The following is a 16,091-nucleotide window of genomic DNA, read 5'->3' as shown; positions in this document are numbered from 1 at the left end:
TCACCAGCACCTCAGAGTGTTGGCCATCCGGCTTGTGTTCAGCGAGCAGGCGCTATGCCACAGCAGGCCCTTGTCTCCCCAGTAAGATGGGAGTGCCCAAGCCCATGTACGTGGCCAAGCTCTCTGGAGCGATCTATGGGAAGGAGAAGTTGAACAGAGTGAATATTTAACCAGCACCGTGTCAAATGCAAACACATGCCCACTGTCGTGTTTGTCCTCACAGGGCACTGATCATTTGAGGCAATGCAGCCTAACTCCCCACTGACTCTGGCGGAACTGGCTCGAGAGACCCAGAATTTACCTTGGCATGTGAAGAGGTCATTTCAGTAAAACCCAAGCTCAGCCTCAGGGAGCCATGAAATAGTGCTGAGACCTGCTGGTACTGTAGGTGACTCCTGCCACCATCGCTATTAACTGCAAGGCGTGTCCTCTCCGTGGCGGCAATCGGACGCCACAGCCTCTTAAAACTGTCTGCCGTCTCTTAGATCCCTCCCTGGCCTTTCGCCCAGAGCCCTGGAGGCAGCGAGTCGGAGACTGGTGTTTACAAACACAGCTTTTAAACCGTGTGTGGAAGGAGAAAAAAGAGCAAGCCCAGCTGAAGGGCCCTGGGAGGAGCAGATCTCATTGGAGCTCACAAGGAACCTCGTCCTGAGCCACCTCTCTTGACCTAGATGAGCTACGGTTGAGCTGCCAGGACAAGGAACAATGGCAGGCCAGCAGCAAGGGGGCTCTCCAGGCAGTCAGGGTTCCTGCCAGATCTGCCTCACATGAGCTGGGCCTCTCTGGGTGCTACTATGCCAGGGAGCAAGTAGCCAGCAAGACTGATCATAAAGGCCAGCTCTGCAAGGAAAGAAAGGCTTTGGGGTTGCACGGACAGTATCAGCTAGTCCACAAGCCATGAAATCTCTGCCATCTTGTGCCATTCCCAGATGCTGAACTGTGGGTATTCAGAATTGATTGGGCTTTTTAACTTCTTTGTTGTTGTTGTTGTTGTTTTTGCATTACTCAGCCTGACCAAACTTGAAGATGGATTATTTATCACATACCTCAAATGCCATGACACATATGGCCTATTGCGCCAGTGCCCCTAAGCTACCCCTACCCCACAGCCATTTTATCTGTAAACCACAGGCTCCTTCCCGGTACTTCTATTGTTACAGTGACCACCAGAGCCGATACCAGCATTGGTCTCTGGTGGATGGTCCCGGCAAGCAGGCAACACTCAGCATAAACTGAATTCTGAGCCCCCGCTGAGGCCCCGTGCCCAGTCAGCTCTTCCCTCCACCGCATGGACCCCCACCAAGGTGCTGTGAGTCTGTGCCAGCCAGGATGGCAGTAGTGGCTGTCATGTGGACATTGGTCTCTGGGGAGCTGTCCTCATCCAACGCATTTTCCCCAGGACACCAAACGCCTCTCAGGCTTCTGGCTGGCTCCCGCTGCGCAGCACTGGGTGTGACACCCGAGAGCAGGGTGATTTTCTGTGAAGCCAATTTACTCGAGTCCTTTCTGAGGTCTTGTCTCGAGGGGGAAATTCTCCAGCGTTGCTGTTGTGGGAGAAGTTACTCCACAATAACTTTTAAAAGAGCTGCCCATGGGGACACAGTATGCTGGAAAAACAGTCATTTCATTCTGGTGTGATCACTCCCAGTTCGTGAGCCTGGCTCTTTCCCCTCCCTCCCATCCACTGGAAATTAGCTCGCTCGATTCAGCTGCAAGCTTTTTGCAGGCAAGGATTTGAGAGCCGCGGTTTGGCCTGCAATAGGACAGCCGCCCAGCTCTACGGGCTGGTGTCCTCTCCTCGCCGCTTCAAAACAAACGGCAAAGTGCGCAAATGTGCAAAGCTCGTGTGTAGCCCGCTCTTGGGAAGGGATGTGACTCCTCAGCCTTCTCTAGGGACTTGCATGGAAACCGAGCTGTGAAAATAAAAAATAACGGTCTTGGTGAGAGCACAGCGAAGACTTCCAGCAGCTGTGACTAACATTAAACCACTTGGCAAAGGGCTTCTCGCTCTTGCTCTCTCTGCCTCTCCCACTCTCCGGGAACCTCAGAAAGGGCATAACTGGAATCCCTGTCTGGGGAAGAGGAGGATGAAGAACACATAGACGCCCAGCCTGGGATTTCCTACAGCTATTGCTCGTACCAGGCAGAGAAGAGCCACGTGCAGCAGCTCCGAAAGCAATTCACAGGAAGGGAAAGGCGTGAGATTGTTTGTGTGAAATATATACACCAGGGCTGGCTGAGGGCAGCCCAGACCTCTGTTTCCTTGGATGTAGAAGCAAGGCCCGGGGTTTTGCCAGCAGCCTGCCGCCACCCAGCCTGCTCTCTTATGCTAGCGGGGATGCGTCTGTGGCAGCAAACATCCAGGCAGAGGAGATTTTCAGGACGGGTTGCTTGGCAGGGAGGGAAGGGGCGAGTGGGTGTGGAAGAGGATAAACCTGTAATGTTCCTCAATTGCGGTGCAGAAACAGGCCTCAAATTTCCTCCTAGGGCTCAAACTTACCTTGGCAGAGCTCTTATCAGTGCTCAGCCACTCACTCACGCAGGGAAAGAGCCAATGCTGCCTGGTGCACCGGGCCCTTCCTGGGACTGCAGGCTCCATTCTTCTTCTGCCCCAGACTGACGCACTTACAGCCTTCCTCAGGGCTGACCCCGTTGCAGCCGAAAGCCACAGGAGACACGTGGCTGCAGCAGAACCAGGCAGACACAAGCTGTGCCCTGGCACAGGCAGGATGAGGCAGTTGCCTGTGGGAGAAACTACTTGGGGGCTAGAAATCCTTTAGATTGCCTTTCCACAGAAGCAGGCTCAGGAGAGAAACTCCCTGGAGAGTAGCTGAGCTCTGTACTGTCTCCCCTGCACAACAAAGCGCGTGCCACCAGTGCAATACCCTTCCTATCAGATGAGTACACCCACCATGGCCCATCATTAGCTGCTGAGCACCAGCCTTCCTTCCCCGCCAGACCATCCTCTCTACACCACTAACTGCTCTGAGGAGGGGGGAGCAGGGGAATAGCACTTTTAAAGCAATCTGCCCTGCAAACTGTGGCCCCGATAGCATTTGCGCTGAAGTCCAAAAGCAGGAAGATCAGTCTTTTTGGTTGGTTTTTTTTCCGGGCAGTCAATAACTAACCTCCGGGACCCGGCTGTTTACGAGACACGGAGAGAAAATTTCTAAAAGACAGCGATAAAGAGGACGTGGGTGCAGGGGGAGGAGGAAGGCGGGGAGGGGGAGAGGAGGGATACGTATGTCACAGCTTACCTCAGAGCCAGAATTAGAAGCTGGGTAAAAAAAATAAAATCACAGCAGGAAATAATGTGTAGCTTAAAATAGCAACATCAAATGGGAGCGAGAATGGGGAGTGGGTGGCATTTGAGGTTGCTGCTCTGTTCCTCCCTCAATGGCAGGGTGATTAATATGTCTACGCTACTTGTGTTTATGTAACAAAGGGCACTAAAGGCCAAAGCTGCATTTTCACTAACACTGCAGGGGAGTCTGTGAATCTTTTCTTCCCCCCATAGCATTAAGTGGGAGGATCTGCACTTGTGCTTCCTGCCCCAGAACCAAAAAAAAATAATTTAAAAAAATCTGTGCTTCAGCACTGCACATGCAGTTACATTTCCACGGGTTGGCAGGGCGGCACAGAGACCTCTAAGGCTTTGAAGGCATTCTTCTGTCTTTCATGGCTCCCCACAGAAAAAGCCTGTTCCCAGAGCACACCTGTAAACACGGTCGGGTTGTCTCTGGCTGGAGGCTGCGCTGTAATAGCAGGCAAGGTACCACTGCATGTTACTACACATTTTCCTGCTCATTCTCTGTATTTGCAGTGAATCATAGATCTCTGAGACAGGTCATGCAGTCCACTTCCTTGCCAGCACAGGATTGTTCCCAGCCATTTACTTAATCCCTCACGTTTCTCCTGGGAGACAATGATTCAGACTGATCAGCCTTTTCTCTACACACCTTGTATCCTGAGAACTGCATTAAAGACTGGCGAGCGCTCACATGTTTTGGTAAGGAAGGGATATTTCTCTTGGGTGCATCAAGAAATATTGAGCCCACCGCATCACTGTTCACTGATGACGCTGATGTTAGCTAACGAAGCGGCCGAGGGAGATAGCACTTGTTTTTCAGACTGCTGTGATCTCCTCTGGACTAATAAGCGGAACAGGCCTGCTCTGAACTTGCAGAGAAAGGTGGGAAAGCATCCCAAGCGAGCCCCAAGGGGTGTGGGAAGCTTGCGTTTTAGCTGATCACGCTCAGTACCTCCCACTCGTCTGAAAGGTGATGTGCTGCTACAGCGCATCCAACGCAATGTTTGGTCCCCTCAGAAAGCAAAGACAAGAGCAAAGACTTTCCTTCACCTGCGCACACAGCATAAACCTGCACCCCTCACAGTCACTCCTCCTATCAAAATATCTTTGTTTGCAAATATCTGTACATGCAAATAAGTTTGCAAATAACTGTACATGCAAATAGCATGAGACCAAGTTTGTTGTGTGACAGAAACCTGCTGCGCGGGCCTGATTCTGATACCCTCTGACATCAGCATATATCTTTGACATAAATTGGGCCGTGCTGCTGTCAGGGGAAGGAGAATCTGGCCCAAACATGATGCAAATCTTCCCACAGGCAGGCAGAGCAGCATGATTTGTTTAAACATGGCATGCTGGTGGCTGCAGACAGAGATCACTCCCAGCAACTCCACCAATATGTATAATATCCTGCGAGTTAAATCCAGCCGTGGTGAATATCTCCACCATGTTATCCCTCCAAGCAAATATAGTACCTGTATGGAAGAAACTCCTCAGAACGTTTCCTGTCTGGAGCTAAAGCTTGCCAGGGACTGAATTTCCTGTGAGGCTACAGTTGGGAATGCAAAGGAAAGAAGCTAACAAGAAAATGAGAGGATACATATTTGAACCTGCTCTACACAGATCCTCCTCAGCAAGCACATTTCCCCCCCGTTTAAATAAAAATGAAGCGCTTAGATTTTCAAATATCGGCTGGGTTATTTTTCATTAGTAATTTTTACCCCACTGCCTCCCTTTCTGCCTGTTTTTTTCCAGCTGCAATTCTGTGACACATCCGGAAAATGAAAGAGGTTGTTTTTGCCAATAGCAAAGTGCTGTGCATCCTTTCAACCATCTGGAAATGGATTTTTTATTCTTCCTTTCTCTCAACCACACACGCACGTGCACACACACAACCAAGTCTTTGTCTCTTGGAATCATTTCCCGCACCAAAGCTGATGGCCATGAAAATAATTCAATAAAAAAGTTCCACAGGCATTAAGAGGCCGAGACAGAATAAACAGGGCAACTTCCTGGGCACTTGTTCTCATCTAAACTGCCACCTCACGAGGAAGCGATGAACGCAATGGAGCGTACGGTTCAGTGGTTAGAGATTAAGAGAGGTAGTTAAGGCTCCTGTGTTTTGTCCTGGCTATACTACAAATCTCCTTTGTCACTAAAAGCAAGTTGCCAACCTGCTTAGTGCCTCAGCCCCCCCCAGCTATAAATAAGGATACAGATACTTTCTAACCCTGTGTGATGATCAATGTGTTCATGTTTGTAACATGAACTGATCTCCAGAGATGAAGGAAGTAATCTAAAGTGAAAATTGCCATGATAGCTCTATGCTGAAACTAATAGAGTCAAGCAGGACAGTCTGTGAGCCAGAGACTAGACTTGATCATCTCTTGCCCACAGGCAAATGTTAACTGAGCTATGTCACCATGCTATCCAGATGACTGCAGGTCTGCAAGAGACAAAGAAGAGCCAGAGCCACACTGACTGGTACAAACATGCTTACGGTGTCCAGCTGAGAATGAGTAACAGCTGCTTGCTCATCATCCTGATTTCTGTCACTACTAGTGTTTCTGAATGCTGAAGTGTCCCAATGCTGTGACTCAGGGCTGTGACTCATGGGCTGTATGCCTCTACTGCATGGAATCACTCACTTGCTCTCTCCGATGAGACTGCAGAAATCACAGATCATCTTGGGTCTCCTACAGTGGTAAGTCTTAAAAATATACACAGATATTTGCAAACACATCCAGAACAAAGTCATTCTGTCTCCAATGGCTGTCTGTTGGGCATTCGTATTAGAGATCAATTTCACATACACATCCCCAACCAATACATCTAGAAAAAGCAGAATTCTTTCTTTCCTTCTGTGGACATTTGATTCCCATATCCCCAAAGCTCTCGTAAATCTAGACTAAACAGGATGCAGTGCAGGTAGCACTCAAACTTTTGCCTCCCCTGCTTTTACCAGTCCCATATTTAGACCTGAAATGCTGACAGCAGGGTGACACACTGCTTTTTGGCATCGAATCTTCCTCATCCTTGTCCAGGCTCTCCAGCCTTCCTGGTAAGGAAGCTTTGATCTAGTAGCATTCTCCTAACCTCAGTGCTAGGCTTCAATTAGTTGCATGCAGGGCTGCAGCAGAAGCCCTCTCTGAGCTGGCTGGCAAGACCTCTGAGAAGACACCAGATACTCCTGCGGTATCATCAAGACCTGTGTTGACCATATACAACCTGACAGACAAGTTTCCCATCAGACTGCGACAGCAACCAGCTGCACATTCAGGAGCTCACCTCCAGTTTATATAAATTCTCTGTTGATACAGGTGCAGCTGAATGGCCGTTGCTTCCTCTTGAGATGAGGGAGCCGGGGCTCATCTCAGCACTGAGGTGCAAAGCCCTGAGTGATCTCACCGGCTGGGAACCTCCTGCGCTGCCTGCCTGTACAGCACCTAATCAGTGAAGCGGAGGCCCCATGCTGACAAGAGTGGGATTGCCGATACTCCTCTAGTGGCAGCACGGTTTGTGTTGGCAAAAGAGTGTTTCTGTTGGCATATGCCTCTTTGCTGAATTGATTAAGTCATGCCTGTTTTTGCAAATATCTCTGCAGCAAGGTGTTTTGTTGGTGTAAAGCTGTGGTAAAGAATCTCTCTTCCTGCTCACGGCCAATCTGAATCCTTCTCCCAAAGTGAGATAAAAAACAACAATGGTGGCAACCTCTCTGAGCAAGCTTTCTGTGTGCTGAAACAGGGCGAGTGCACTTAGACATCTGAACTAATGTAGACAACCCCGACATCCGTACTAGGAAAGCAAACACAATGCTCTGAACACAGGGACTCCCGAGTGATAGGAAGTGACTACAGCACACCAATTTCTCTATTCCCGTAACTCTCTGTGGGTTTGCCAATAATCCTTATCGTCCTTGCTGAGAAAGGAGTGCCTTTGCTAACTGATTACATCCTCCTTTCCTTAACTGTGGTCAGCTAGTTGCTGCATGCCAGAAACAGCTGGTATGACTGATAGATAAGCACACGTTTCAATGTATTTTCCTCCGTCTGCTGTAACCACATCCATCCCTGCAGCCACTAGAAAGGCAGTTCTAGAAAGGAATGAAACAACACAGAGCACTCTTGTTACCAGTACTAGTTTTCTAGAAACACTAATCCAGGGAATCTCAACTTTTCCCATATTTCCATACAGAATACTGCAGGTCTCCATGAAGGATGGAGCCCTCCCAACCACCCCCCAACAAGAGCGTGTCCCACAGCCCAACAACCCCTGCAGATGAGGCAATTCTTCTGACGGACCAAGAAGACGCAGGGTTTGAGACCCCGAGATATCAGGACCCTGAGATACCACTTCTCAGCTAGCATCCGTGTCCTGCACTGAGGCAGGGTTGGGTCTAACAACATAACCTGAGACTAACCAAGGAATGTGCAAGACCAGACTCTTTGAGGACAAGCATGAATGCACTGGGAATGCATTCCCAATGCATGCATTACCCCATTTTGATTAAAGCTCTGTGCACCTCGAGTTCAGCATTTTTGGATAGCCTGACGGCATTCTTCAAATGCAACAGCGCAGTTAAGTAAAAAAATGCTTCAGGATCACCTCTGCTCCAAGCAGATCACCCTCTTCTAAGCAGCACATAATGACAAAAGGCATCTCAGGCCAAATTTCTCTTTGATTTGAGTCACAGGAATGACATCAGAGATGAAGTTAGCCCAGCTTGTTAAGTGACTAGAAGATGGCCAATTTTATTGTGGGTTTTTTTTTTTCTGTACTAGTTCCTGGAATCTGGTTTGTAGACGCAGCCCTTCCCTTGCTGTTAGCTCATGCCATGAGGTGGGCAGGGTCATTCAAATAGCATCTTCTTTGACTTTTCTGGTACTGAGATGATTGTTGTTGCTTTTTTGGAGGCTTCTGAGAAGCTCCCACAAGCCTCTGTCCCCCCATCTCCTGAACTGCATCTGCAGCATCCAACCACAGTCCCTCAGGAGGGCAGCGTGGCTCTCACAGTGACGACACCACACTCTTAATTTGTTCCAGCCTGTTTCACACTGACATTTTACCACTGACGTCATCAGCTGCTGAAATTTCATTGCTGCTGCTAAGAATAACAGCCTTTCTCATCCCCCACCTTACACCAAATAATTATTTATTAATACAGTAGGGATCCAGGCTTATCTTTTCTGACATAAATCAGGTTCTGGTAGTTAAAAGAAGAAGTAAGAACAAAGCACTGAAGATGCTTATATGTTCTGTCAGCCTGGGACCAAAAAAAAAAAGTCAAGAGTGTATTGTTAAGTGCTAAGAGTGCTATAAAAAATTAACAGGAAAAGTTCAGAGTTATTTGTTTTAATGCTTCCTTGTTGGACAGTTTCACGCACTGCAAATTGCTTGAATAGCCTAGGCTACAGTCTGCCCCAGAAGTGCCTTACAAAGCCCCTTCCAAATTCTCCATGGCTTTGTACCTTGAATATTTGCTTATACTGATGCAGTGTGGGTGTGAAATACTGCCAAATCAGAATTCCCCGTGGACTTTGGGGCCTGAACCAAATCCCATTGATTTCTGTGGGAGGATTTCTATTAACTTGAATGGGCATTGAATCAAACCTAAATTGGCAGTGCTCTGCACCCATTTGGCATAGTGTAGTTGTCTGCATAAGGTGGAGAATCAGGTCCAAAGACACTGAGAAATGCTTTAATTAAGAGCATTACTGATGAGAGCGAGCTTTTCCATCATTAAGCTGATAAACTGAATTCGTTCTATACTTTTAATGGCAAAGGGTCAGATTTTCAAAAACACTTGGTCTAAAGATGAAGCTGAGTGCTTACAGGATTTCCAAGAAACATTTAAAGGCAAATCAGGTGTTGAGGAGCCTTTCAAATCAACAGTTCTGGTCACTTATTTACACACTTTTGAAAATCCCAGGAGGTATACCTATTTGCATTTTTGGTAACCTTACAAATCGTATCATAAGTCATAAGATGACCATTACCTGCAGCTGGCAGCCAGCTCTACCCGCTGATTCCTGATCAGCACCTGGGCCCTCATACGTACATCACGCAGCGGCTGAGAGAAACTGGCAGCAGGAGTGGCAACTGCCCAAAGTATTGCCTGTAGGTACCTGCCCTCTATAGCCCCTCCTCACAGAAGGAGACCGGCATGTCTCTCAGAGGCAGCAACTCATCCGCAGTCCCTCCTGGTCAGGGGTGACAAAGACCTTTAAAAAACAGACACACAGAGGTCCTGGAAATGTTATTTTCAACCACTGCTGGGGAAGTCAGTGGCTGGCACAGCTTCCGCTCCACAAGAAGACCTGAACCTAGACGGGACTAGTATCCGGTCAAGGAGAAAATTCTCAAAACTTCTTTGTTACCACTTCCCCAACAACTCTGAGGTCCAGCATCATTTCCTATGTTGCTGCTGACCCTCTCCGACACCTTCCTCCACTGCTTGATCTTTAGAAACTGCTGCATTCATTATCTCCACATGTCCCTTCACCGCAGAATAAGGGAAGTTTTAGGAGTTGTCTTTTCCAATGAATCCTTTGGTGACTTGGCTGGAGTATTTTGCTTGGCTGTTATTTTTCATTTGAACTTGAGTGCTTGGCATAGTCTTTTCCTGGAAAGCACAGGGAGATTGATCACGAGACATGAAAGACAGACATCTCTGCTTAAAAATGCTAGAGGCCGCAAGAGAGAGAAGATGCGAGCATCATTTTCACACTAAGATGCCTTCCCCTGAAGGACTGCAGGGGAAGAGATCCAGAAAAGGTAAATACTAGAGAGGAAAGCAAAGAGAAAGTGAAAGTGTTGTTAGAGCTGAGCTTCGAAACTGAAGTACAGGCGCTAGGAGTGTCTCCTCCGACCCCTGGCAGCCATTCTTGTTCAGCCTGAATCAGTCAGCAAGGTCACATGCTGCTGGGCCGAGAGGAACATATCTCTGAGCTGACGTGCCTCTCCCAGCAGACGTCAGGACAGGCTCGGCTGGAAGCCTGAGGGATTGCTTCGGCCACCTGATTTCCTCAAACCCCCGCGCTAACCTCTTCCTCCCCATGACTAATTTCCCTGTGCCTCCTCCCACGCGCCCCCCCCCCCCCCCAGTTCCTCACCCCATGCATATTTAGGCACAAAAGAAATTTGCTAGATTACGCCACCTGCTACTGTGATAAGTACCAGGTAAAGCGGTAGAACGTAATGGGGAACACAACTCCTACAAACCAAGAAAGGGAAGAAAAATTCCTGCCTGGCATTGGCAGGCAGAGGAGCCGCTGCCCAACCAGCTCCTTCTGATAGAAAACCCTGCTTCTGGTTTGGAGTTTAAAACGTGCTCTAAAAAACACATTAAGCTGCTTAAAAAGCTGTTCGCTACAAACAGTAAGACCTCAGACAGACTCATGCCCATGTTGAGGAGTCAGTGGGCCAGATGATACCAGAGCTCGTTCAGCTCCAACAGGATAAGTCATGACTTGGAGCCAGGCACTGAAAGCAATGCCGTGCCCAGCAGTGCTCCTGGGTGTGAGCAGGAACGGTGCTGCCCCACCATGTATTTTTCGCTTTCCTTTGCTGACACCTATAAAAGTGCTCCCAGCTTTGGGCTGCGGCCCCGGTTCTGATCCGTACCAGTTTTACCCTGGTGTTTCTCCACTGAGGACCAGTTTTGAGCCTCAGCTTTCCTGAGGCGAGCAAGAGGGGGAATGGGCCTAGGGTTTTATTTATTGCTTACACCAAAAAGAATCATCTAATTAAAAATCACTGGAAACCACATGCATTTGCAGAAATGGCTCCACTTCAGAGGAATCTCTCGAGGCAAATAAGTGAGTAATTTTTCAAGGATTTAGACATTTATGAAAATAGCCTCTATAGTTACACTCCCCAGGATAAAATTACAAGTGTTTTCAATCCTCATACTTCGGGGCATAAGTTGATCCTCAGCTGGGGGCCAGGGAGGAATTTCCTCCCAGAGGATATTATTGTTCTGCGAGGTATCTCGTGGGAGATTCACGTCTTCCTCCAGAGTATTTGGCATTAGCCACCACAGGGGAAAAAAATAAAAGATACTGGGAAAAAAAAAAAAGAGATTTCTCAAAATGAGCCACTGTCTCCTCTGCCGAGTCCTGCCTGTTTATATGCTCTTAACTAATGGGGCGGCCGCATCTACAACCCGCTTAACAACCCAGGCAGCCCCACTGATGGGGAACCCGTGGACCCGCACCGCAGCCGCTGCCGCGCGTGGGAAGCGAGCCCTAGTGGGAGAAGGAAGGCACAGGGGCGTCGGGACGGCAGCGGGCGCTGCAGGCTGCACGAAGGCTGACCCCGCACCGCCTGCTGCCCTGCCAGACCCCGGAAGAGCGGGGATGGCATCACGGCGGGGGCTGGGGCCGGTGCGGGGGAGGCACCACTCCGATGTTGTAAGGGACCCCAGGCATCCGGGAAGGGCGGCGGGAAGGGCGCGGGGCTCCTTCTGGGAAGCGCCGTGACTCACCCGCCCCGCCCCGCCCTCGGGGACAACCAATCACCGCCGTGAAATTTGCATACGAGTCGCGGGGGCTGCTGGGTGGGCACCGGGCGCTGCGCCCACCCGGTCCTTTCCCGGTGTGGGAAGTTCCCGACCCGCTGCGGAATCGCTTCCTGCCACCGGCAACCGGCAGAGGGCGCAAGCCTGGGGCGAAGCGCCCCTCACCTTAACCTCAGGGCAGCGGAGCCACGGCGCTTTATATAGGGGGGCTATGAAGCAATACAAATTGCCCGGATGACCCTCAGTGGTCTGGGGTGCAGGCTTCAAACCTGTAGCTGTCTAGCGACAGAGTGGTTCAATTCCACCTTTCGGGCGAGAACGGGCAAAACTACGGGCACAGTCCTTTTGCCCCGGGCGCGGATCAGGGACCACCCGCCCACCGGAGCAAAAAGGCAGCATCCGCGATGAGCCTCGATCCCCACGTGTCGTATCACCCTACAAGAACAGAAAAGTAAATAACAGAAGCCATTCTTTAGATCAGCTCCATATTGACAGTAACCCACCTCCCACCCACACCACAACAAAGATGCTTTGCTTCAGCAGCAAGCAACGGGTGTTAATAATGTCACCCAGCCCCACAAAAAATAAAGGTTAGCATGAAGCTGAAAAACATATTCTTCAAGCAGAAGGCATTTATTTCATGATATCCTATTGCAACAACTCCAGCAGATGATTTGCAGAGCCTCTAGTTAGGATGGGACCCCAACCAGCCCCACCACAGGCAAGAGGGAGGATTTCAAGGGCATTTTCTCATCACCTCCTGGTCCCACAAGCAGGAAGGGTGAGTCTACCTGATGAAGAGGAGATCCCAGGGAGACCTTATAGCAGCCTTCCAGTACCTGAAGGGGGCCTACAGGAAAGATGGGGAGGGACTCTTTATCAGGGAGTGTAATGATAGGACATGGGGTAACAGTTTTAAGCTGCAAGAGGGGAGATTTAGATAAGATATTAGGAAGAAATTCTTCTTCCTACCACCAAGAAAGGGTGGTGCGACACTGGAACAGGTTGCCCAGAGAAGTTGTGGATGCCCCACCCCTGGAAGTGTTCAAGGCCAGGCTGGATGGGGCTTTGAGCAGCCTGGTCTAGTGGGAGGTGTCCCTGCCCATGGCAGGGGGCTGGAACTAGATGATCTTTAAGGTCCCTTCCAACCTGAACTATGATTCTATGAATTTGCCCCAGAGGGAAAGAAGTAATACCAAGTGAATTATCAGGACTCCATTGTTCCTGGGTGCTTTCTGGGGGGTGCAGTGCTATCTGGAGTTAAGCAGGTAAGCACCCCTGAGGATCCAAACCAGAATGACTGTTTCCTTTACATCAAATGACTCACTCCAGCCAAAGGCCTGGGAGGAGAAGGGAAGGGCACTGAGGGCCACAACACCGCTCCTGATGGCGGCTTCTGCTTCCAGCCCACCGAGCATCCAAGTCAATCAATCAGAGAGTAGCAGCTGTGGTGCCAGTAAGACCCACAGCTCCGGGAATACACTGGCCTGTTATGGGAAACCTGGGGGAAAAAAAGACCCTCCGTGGCTCACACGGCACATGCCAACTTTTTTTATGGCCTTGCAGACTTGTGTGCGCTCTCCCCCAAGTCCCAGATGGCCATCTATCTGCTCCATGCCGCTCCATTTACCAGCCTGCCTCCTCTGCCCATAATGAACTTTCTATGTGGAATTTTGCTGCGGCCTCAGAAATTGGTATCTGCGCCGCAGTTTGGCTGGGGGCTTTTGTTTGTGTCGGGGGGAAGGGAGCACTGGAAAGGCCTTTGCCCAGTAGTGGGCAGCTGAGAACGTTAACGTTCGATGTCAGTTACCAAGTAGAACATAATACGGCTCTTTCATGTGGTGTTTATAACTGAACATGCTGTTTTGTGTCGGCCTGCTTTTTTTTTATTCCAAGAAGTAGTTTTGGATTAAATTATGACGATTACATTCTTATATTCACATACACATACACCCCCGCCAGCCCCCACCCTTGCCCTGCGTGCACACAAACACAAATGGGAATTATGCGCTCGGAGCGCGATTTGAACTATACAGCCTGGGATCTGTGCCTGGCATTGAGTTCACTTTTTTCCTCCAGAACAAAAAAGTCCACATCCACTCTGCACTCTCTCATTGCCTCAGGATAAAGCAGGATGGTCAGATTGCTGGTGTGGGTGATTTCTCCCTCAGGGAGCTCATGGGGAAAACAGACTTTCAAGCACACGAGAGAGGAGCCCCGGCCAGGGAGGTTGTGGTAAGCAGCGCGGGGGTCTAGGTTTGTGAAATCCTGTGTGAATCCCTTTTCCACGCTGCTTACACCCCTCCCCGTACCTGGGCAGTGCCTCATGTGGTCGGTGATGCAGGCACACGGCAAGAAACAATCCCCTCTTGGGGCTGTGCCCTCCAGGGCTCCACCTCCAGCACAGGGCCGAACTTAGGGAAACATGGGGTTTCATTAGGACAGGAGACACAGAAATTCTGCTCTAGTAGCTAAAGAGCTGACATGGTAGGTGGGACAAGGCCTTAGGAATTGGGGCACCCTATATTTTGGTGCTATTTTTTGAACACCGGTTGGAGGAGAACACCAGTGTGGAGGCCTGTGTAGATGATCTGGCTGGTGTAGGAGGGACATTTTGCACAGTGCAATCCATGTCTTGCCTGAGCCCGCTTTGTTTGGAGTCACTCATTAGTCAAGCAAAGCTTTCAGCGTTTGAACCTGAATGTCACTTTCTTTCCTGACAAAGGGCCAAACTAAGAGGAGCTAAAGGCTTCACCACTGGTTAGAAGGCAATCCAGGGGTTACTCAGAGCCAAGACGCACGAGAGCCTGGCTCCTCAGCCGAGCGTAATCTGCCTCCTGTTGTTTTCCCCATGGAGTCACAGCGGGGTGAGGAGGATGTGCTGGTGACAGATGGCTGACGCGACTTGCTAAGCATACGGGTGACTGGGCTGTGACTCAGCAAGTGTTTGGTTACAAGAGTTGGGGAGCATGTGCTTTTGCACTGCTCACGGTGGCTCTATAGCTGGGTCTCCTGGAGGACTAGGCATGGGCTGTCATCTGAAGCCTGTGACTGCCATCCTCCATGGGAGGAAAGCAGGCACACATGGCCTATTAGGGCAGAAAGTTAAGCTCCTAATTACTGTTTACATTGGTAATGGTAATGTCTGAGTATGTATGAATATATGACCTGCTAGTGGTGCTTAGATGTCCTACTGGCCTTCAGAAAGGAAACCATTCAACATCCTGACCTAAAATAATGACCATCTTGCTTGGAGGGAGTAGGACTCAGAAAACTTCTTTTGCAGTCGAGTCACTAGAGGGGGACAAAGACCTAGTCTGGGTATGCATCCATCTACCAGCTCCCCCACTGCAGCTGTGGGAGACACCTTGGAGAGGCAGAAGCAAAGATGGCCCTTGTCTTCCTCAGATTTGAGGGTGCCCAAGTGCTGGGACAGCTTTCCAGAGGCTGAGCAGGCAGCTGGGGATCAGCAATGTGTTGGGGAAAAAAAAGCCACTCCTTTTGCCCCAGAAGCAGGATGGCGCATGCATGTGCGTGTGTAGCTTAGCAGCCTTTATGTTGGCTCTTCCAGCATTTCTGCCTACCTAGGGCCAGCCCATCCATAGCTGGCCAGGGCTCTCGAAGGCTAAATTCCAGCCATTGCACAGCACAAGGCAGCATCACCTGGATGGAGGACCCAGACAATCACGTATGTTTACAGGCATATGCCCATACGCCTTTTTACTCCTTTCTCCTCTTCTATGAATGGGGGAGAGCTGAATTCTCAAGTCTTGGATAGGTGCCAGGTGTTATTGTTGTCTCTGTGAGTCAAAGACGTCATGGAATTGGAAGACCTGAACTCAGAGTGTACCTGTGTGCATCCCACACGCGCGTGGAGAGCTGAAGTGGCCGTGGCAAGCAGCAAGGCAGTGTTTGCTACTAACATATTGACCTGAAGTGCTTAAAAGCCACTACACAGACTCCCCTGGCAAAATGTCGGCCAGAATGACTCATACGAATGGATCGTGATACGCAGCCCTCAGCCCAGCCAGGCTGTGCATGGAACCAAGACACTCCCATTTTCTCCCCTCCAGCATACTTCCCTGACCAAATCCAGGATTGAGCCATTTGGCTCTGACTGGAGTTGGTCAGAACATGTTTTTTCTTTTCTTCTCTTTTCTCCTCCTTCACCCTTTGGAAAATGTTGACATTTCAGCAAACGGCTGAAAACCCAAACCCTGAATATTTTCCATTGGAAAACGCTGGGGGAAAGGGAGGGGAATA

At 49.7% G+C, this 16,091-nt stretch overlaps 1 non-coding gene across 1 annotated transcript; it reads left to right on the top strand.

Annotated features, from left to right (window-relative positions):
* Positions 1 to 12,056: 12,056 nt before the first annotated feature.
* Positions 12,057 to 12,143, top strand: TRNASTOP-UCA (transfer RNA opal suppressor (anticodon UCA)). Its single transcript has one exon. It is a non-coding gene; the product is annotated as a tRNA-Sec (tRNA).
* The last annotated feature ends 3,948 nt before the right edge of the window (positions 12,144 to 16,091 follow it).

This window comes from Rissa tridactyla, chromosome 3, assembly GCF_028500815.1.
Source record: "Rissa tridactyla isolate bRisTri1 chromosome 3, bRisTri1.patW.cur.20221130, whole genome shotgun sequence".
In the NCBI taxonomy this organism is placed as follows: domain Eukaryota; kingdom Metazoa; phylum Chordata; class Aves; order Charadriiformes; family Laridae; genus Rissa; species Rissa tridactyla.
Note: the sequence above shows the minus strand (reverse complement) of the source record. Positions and strands in the feature narration are given on the sequence as shown.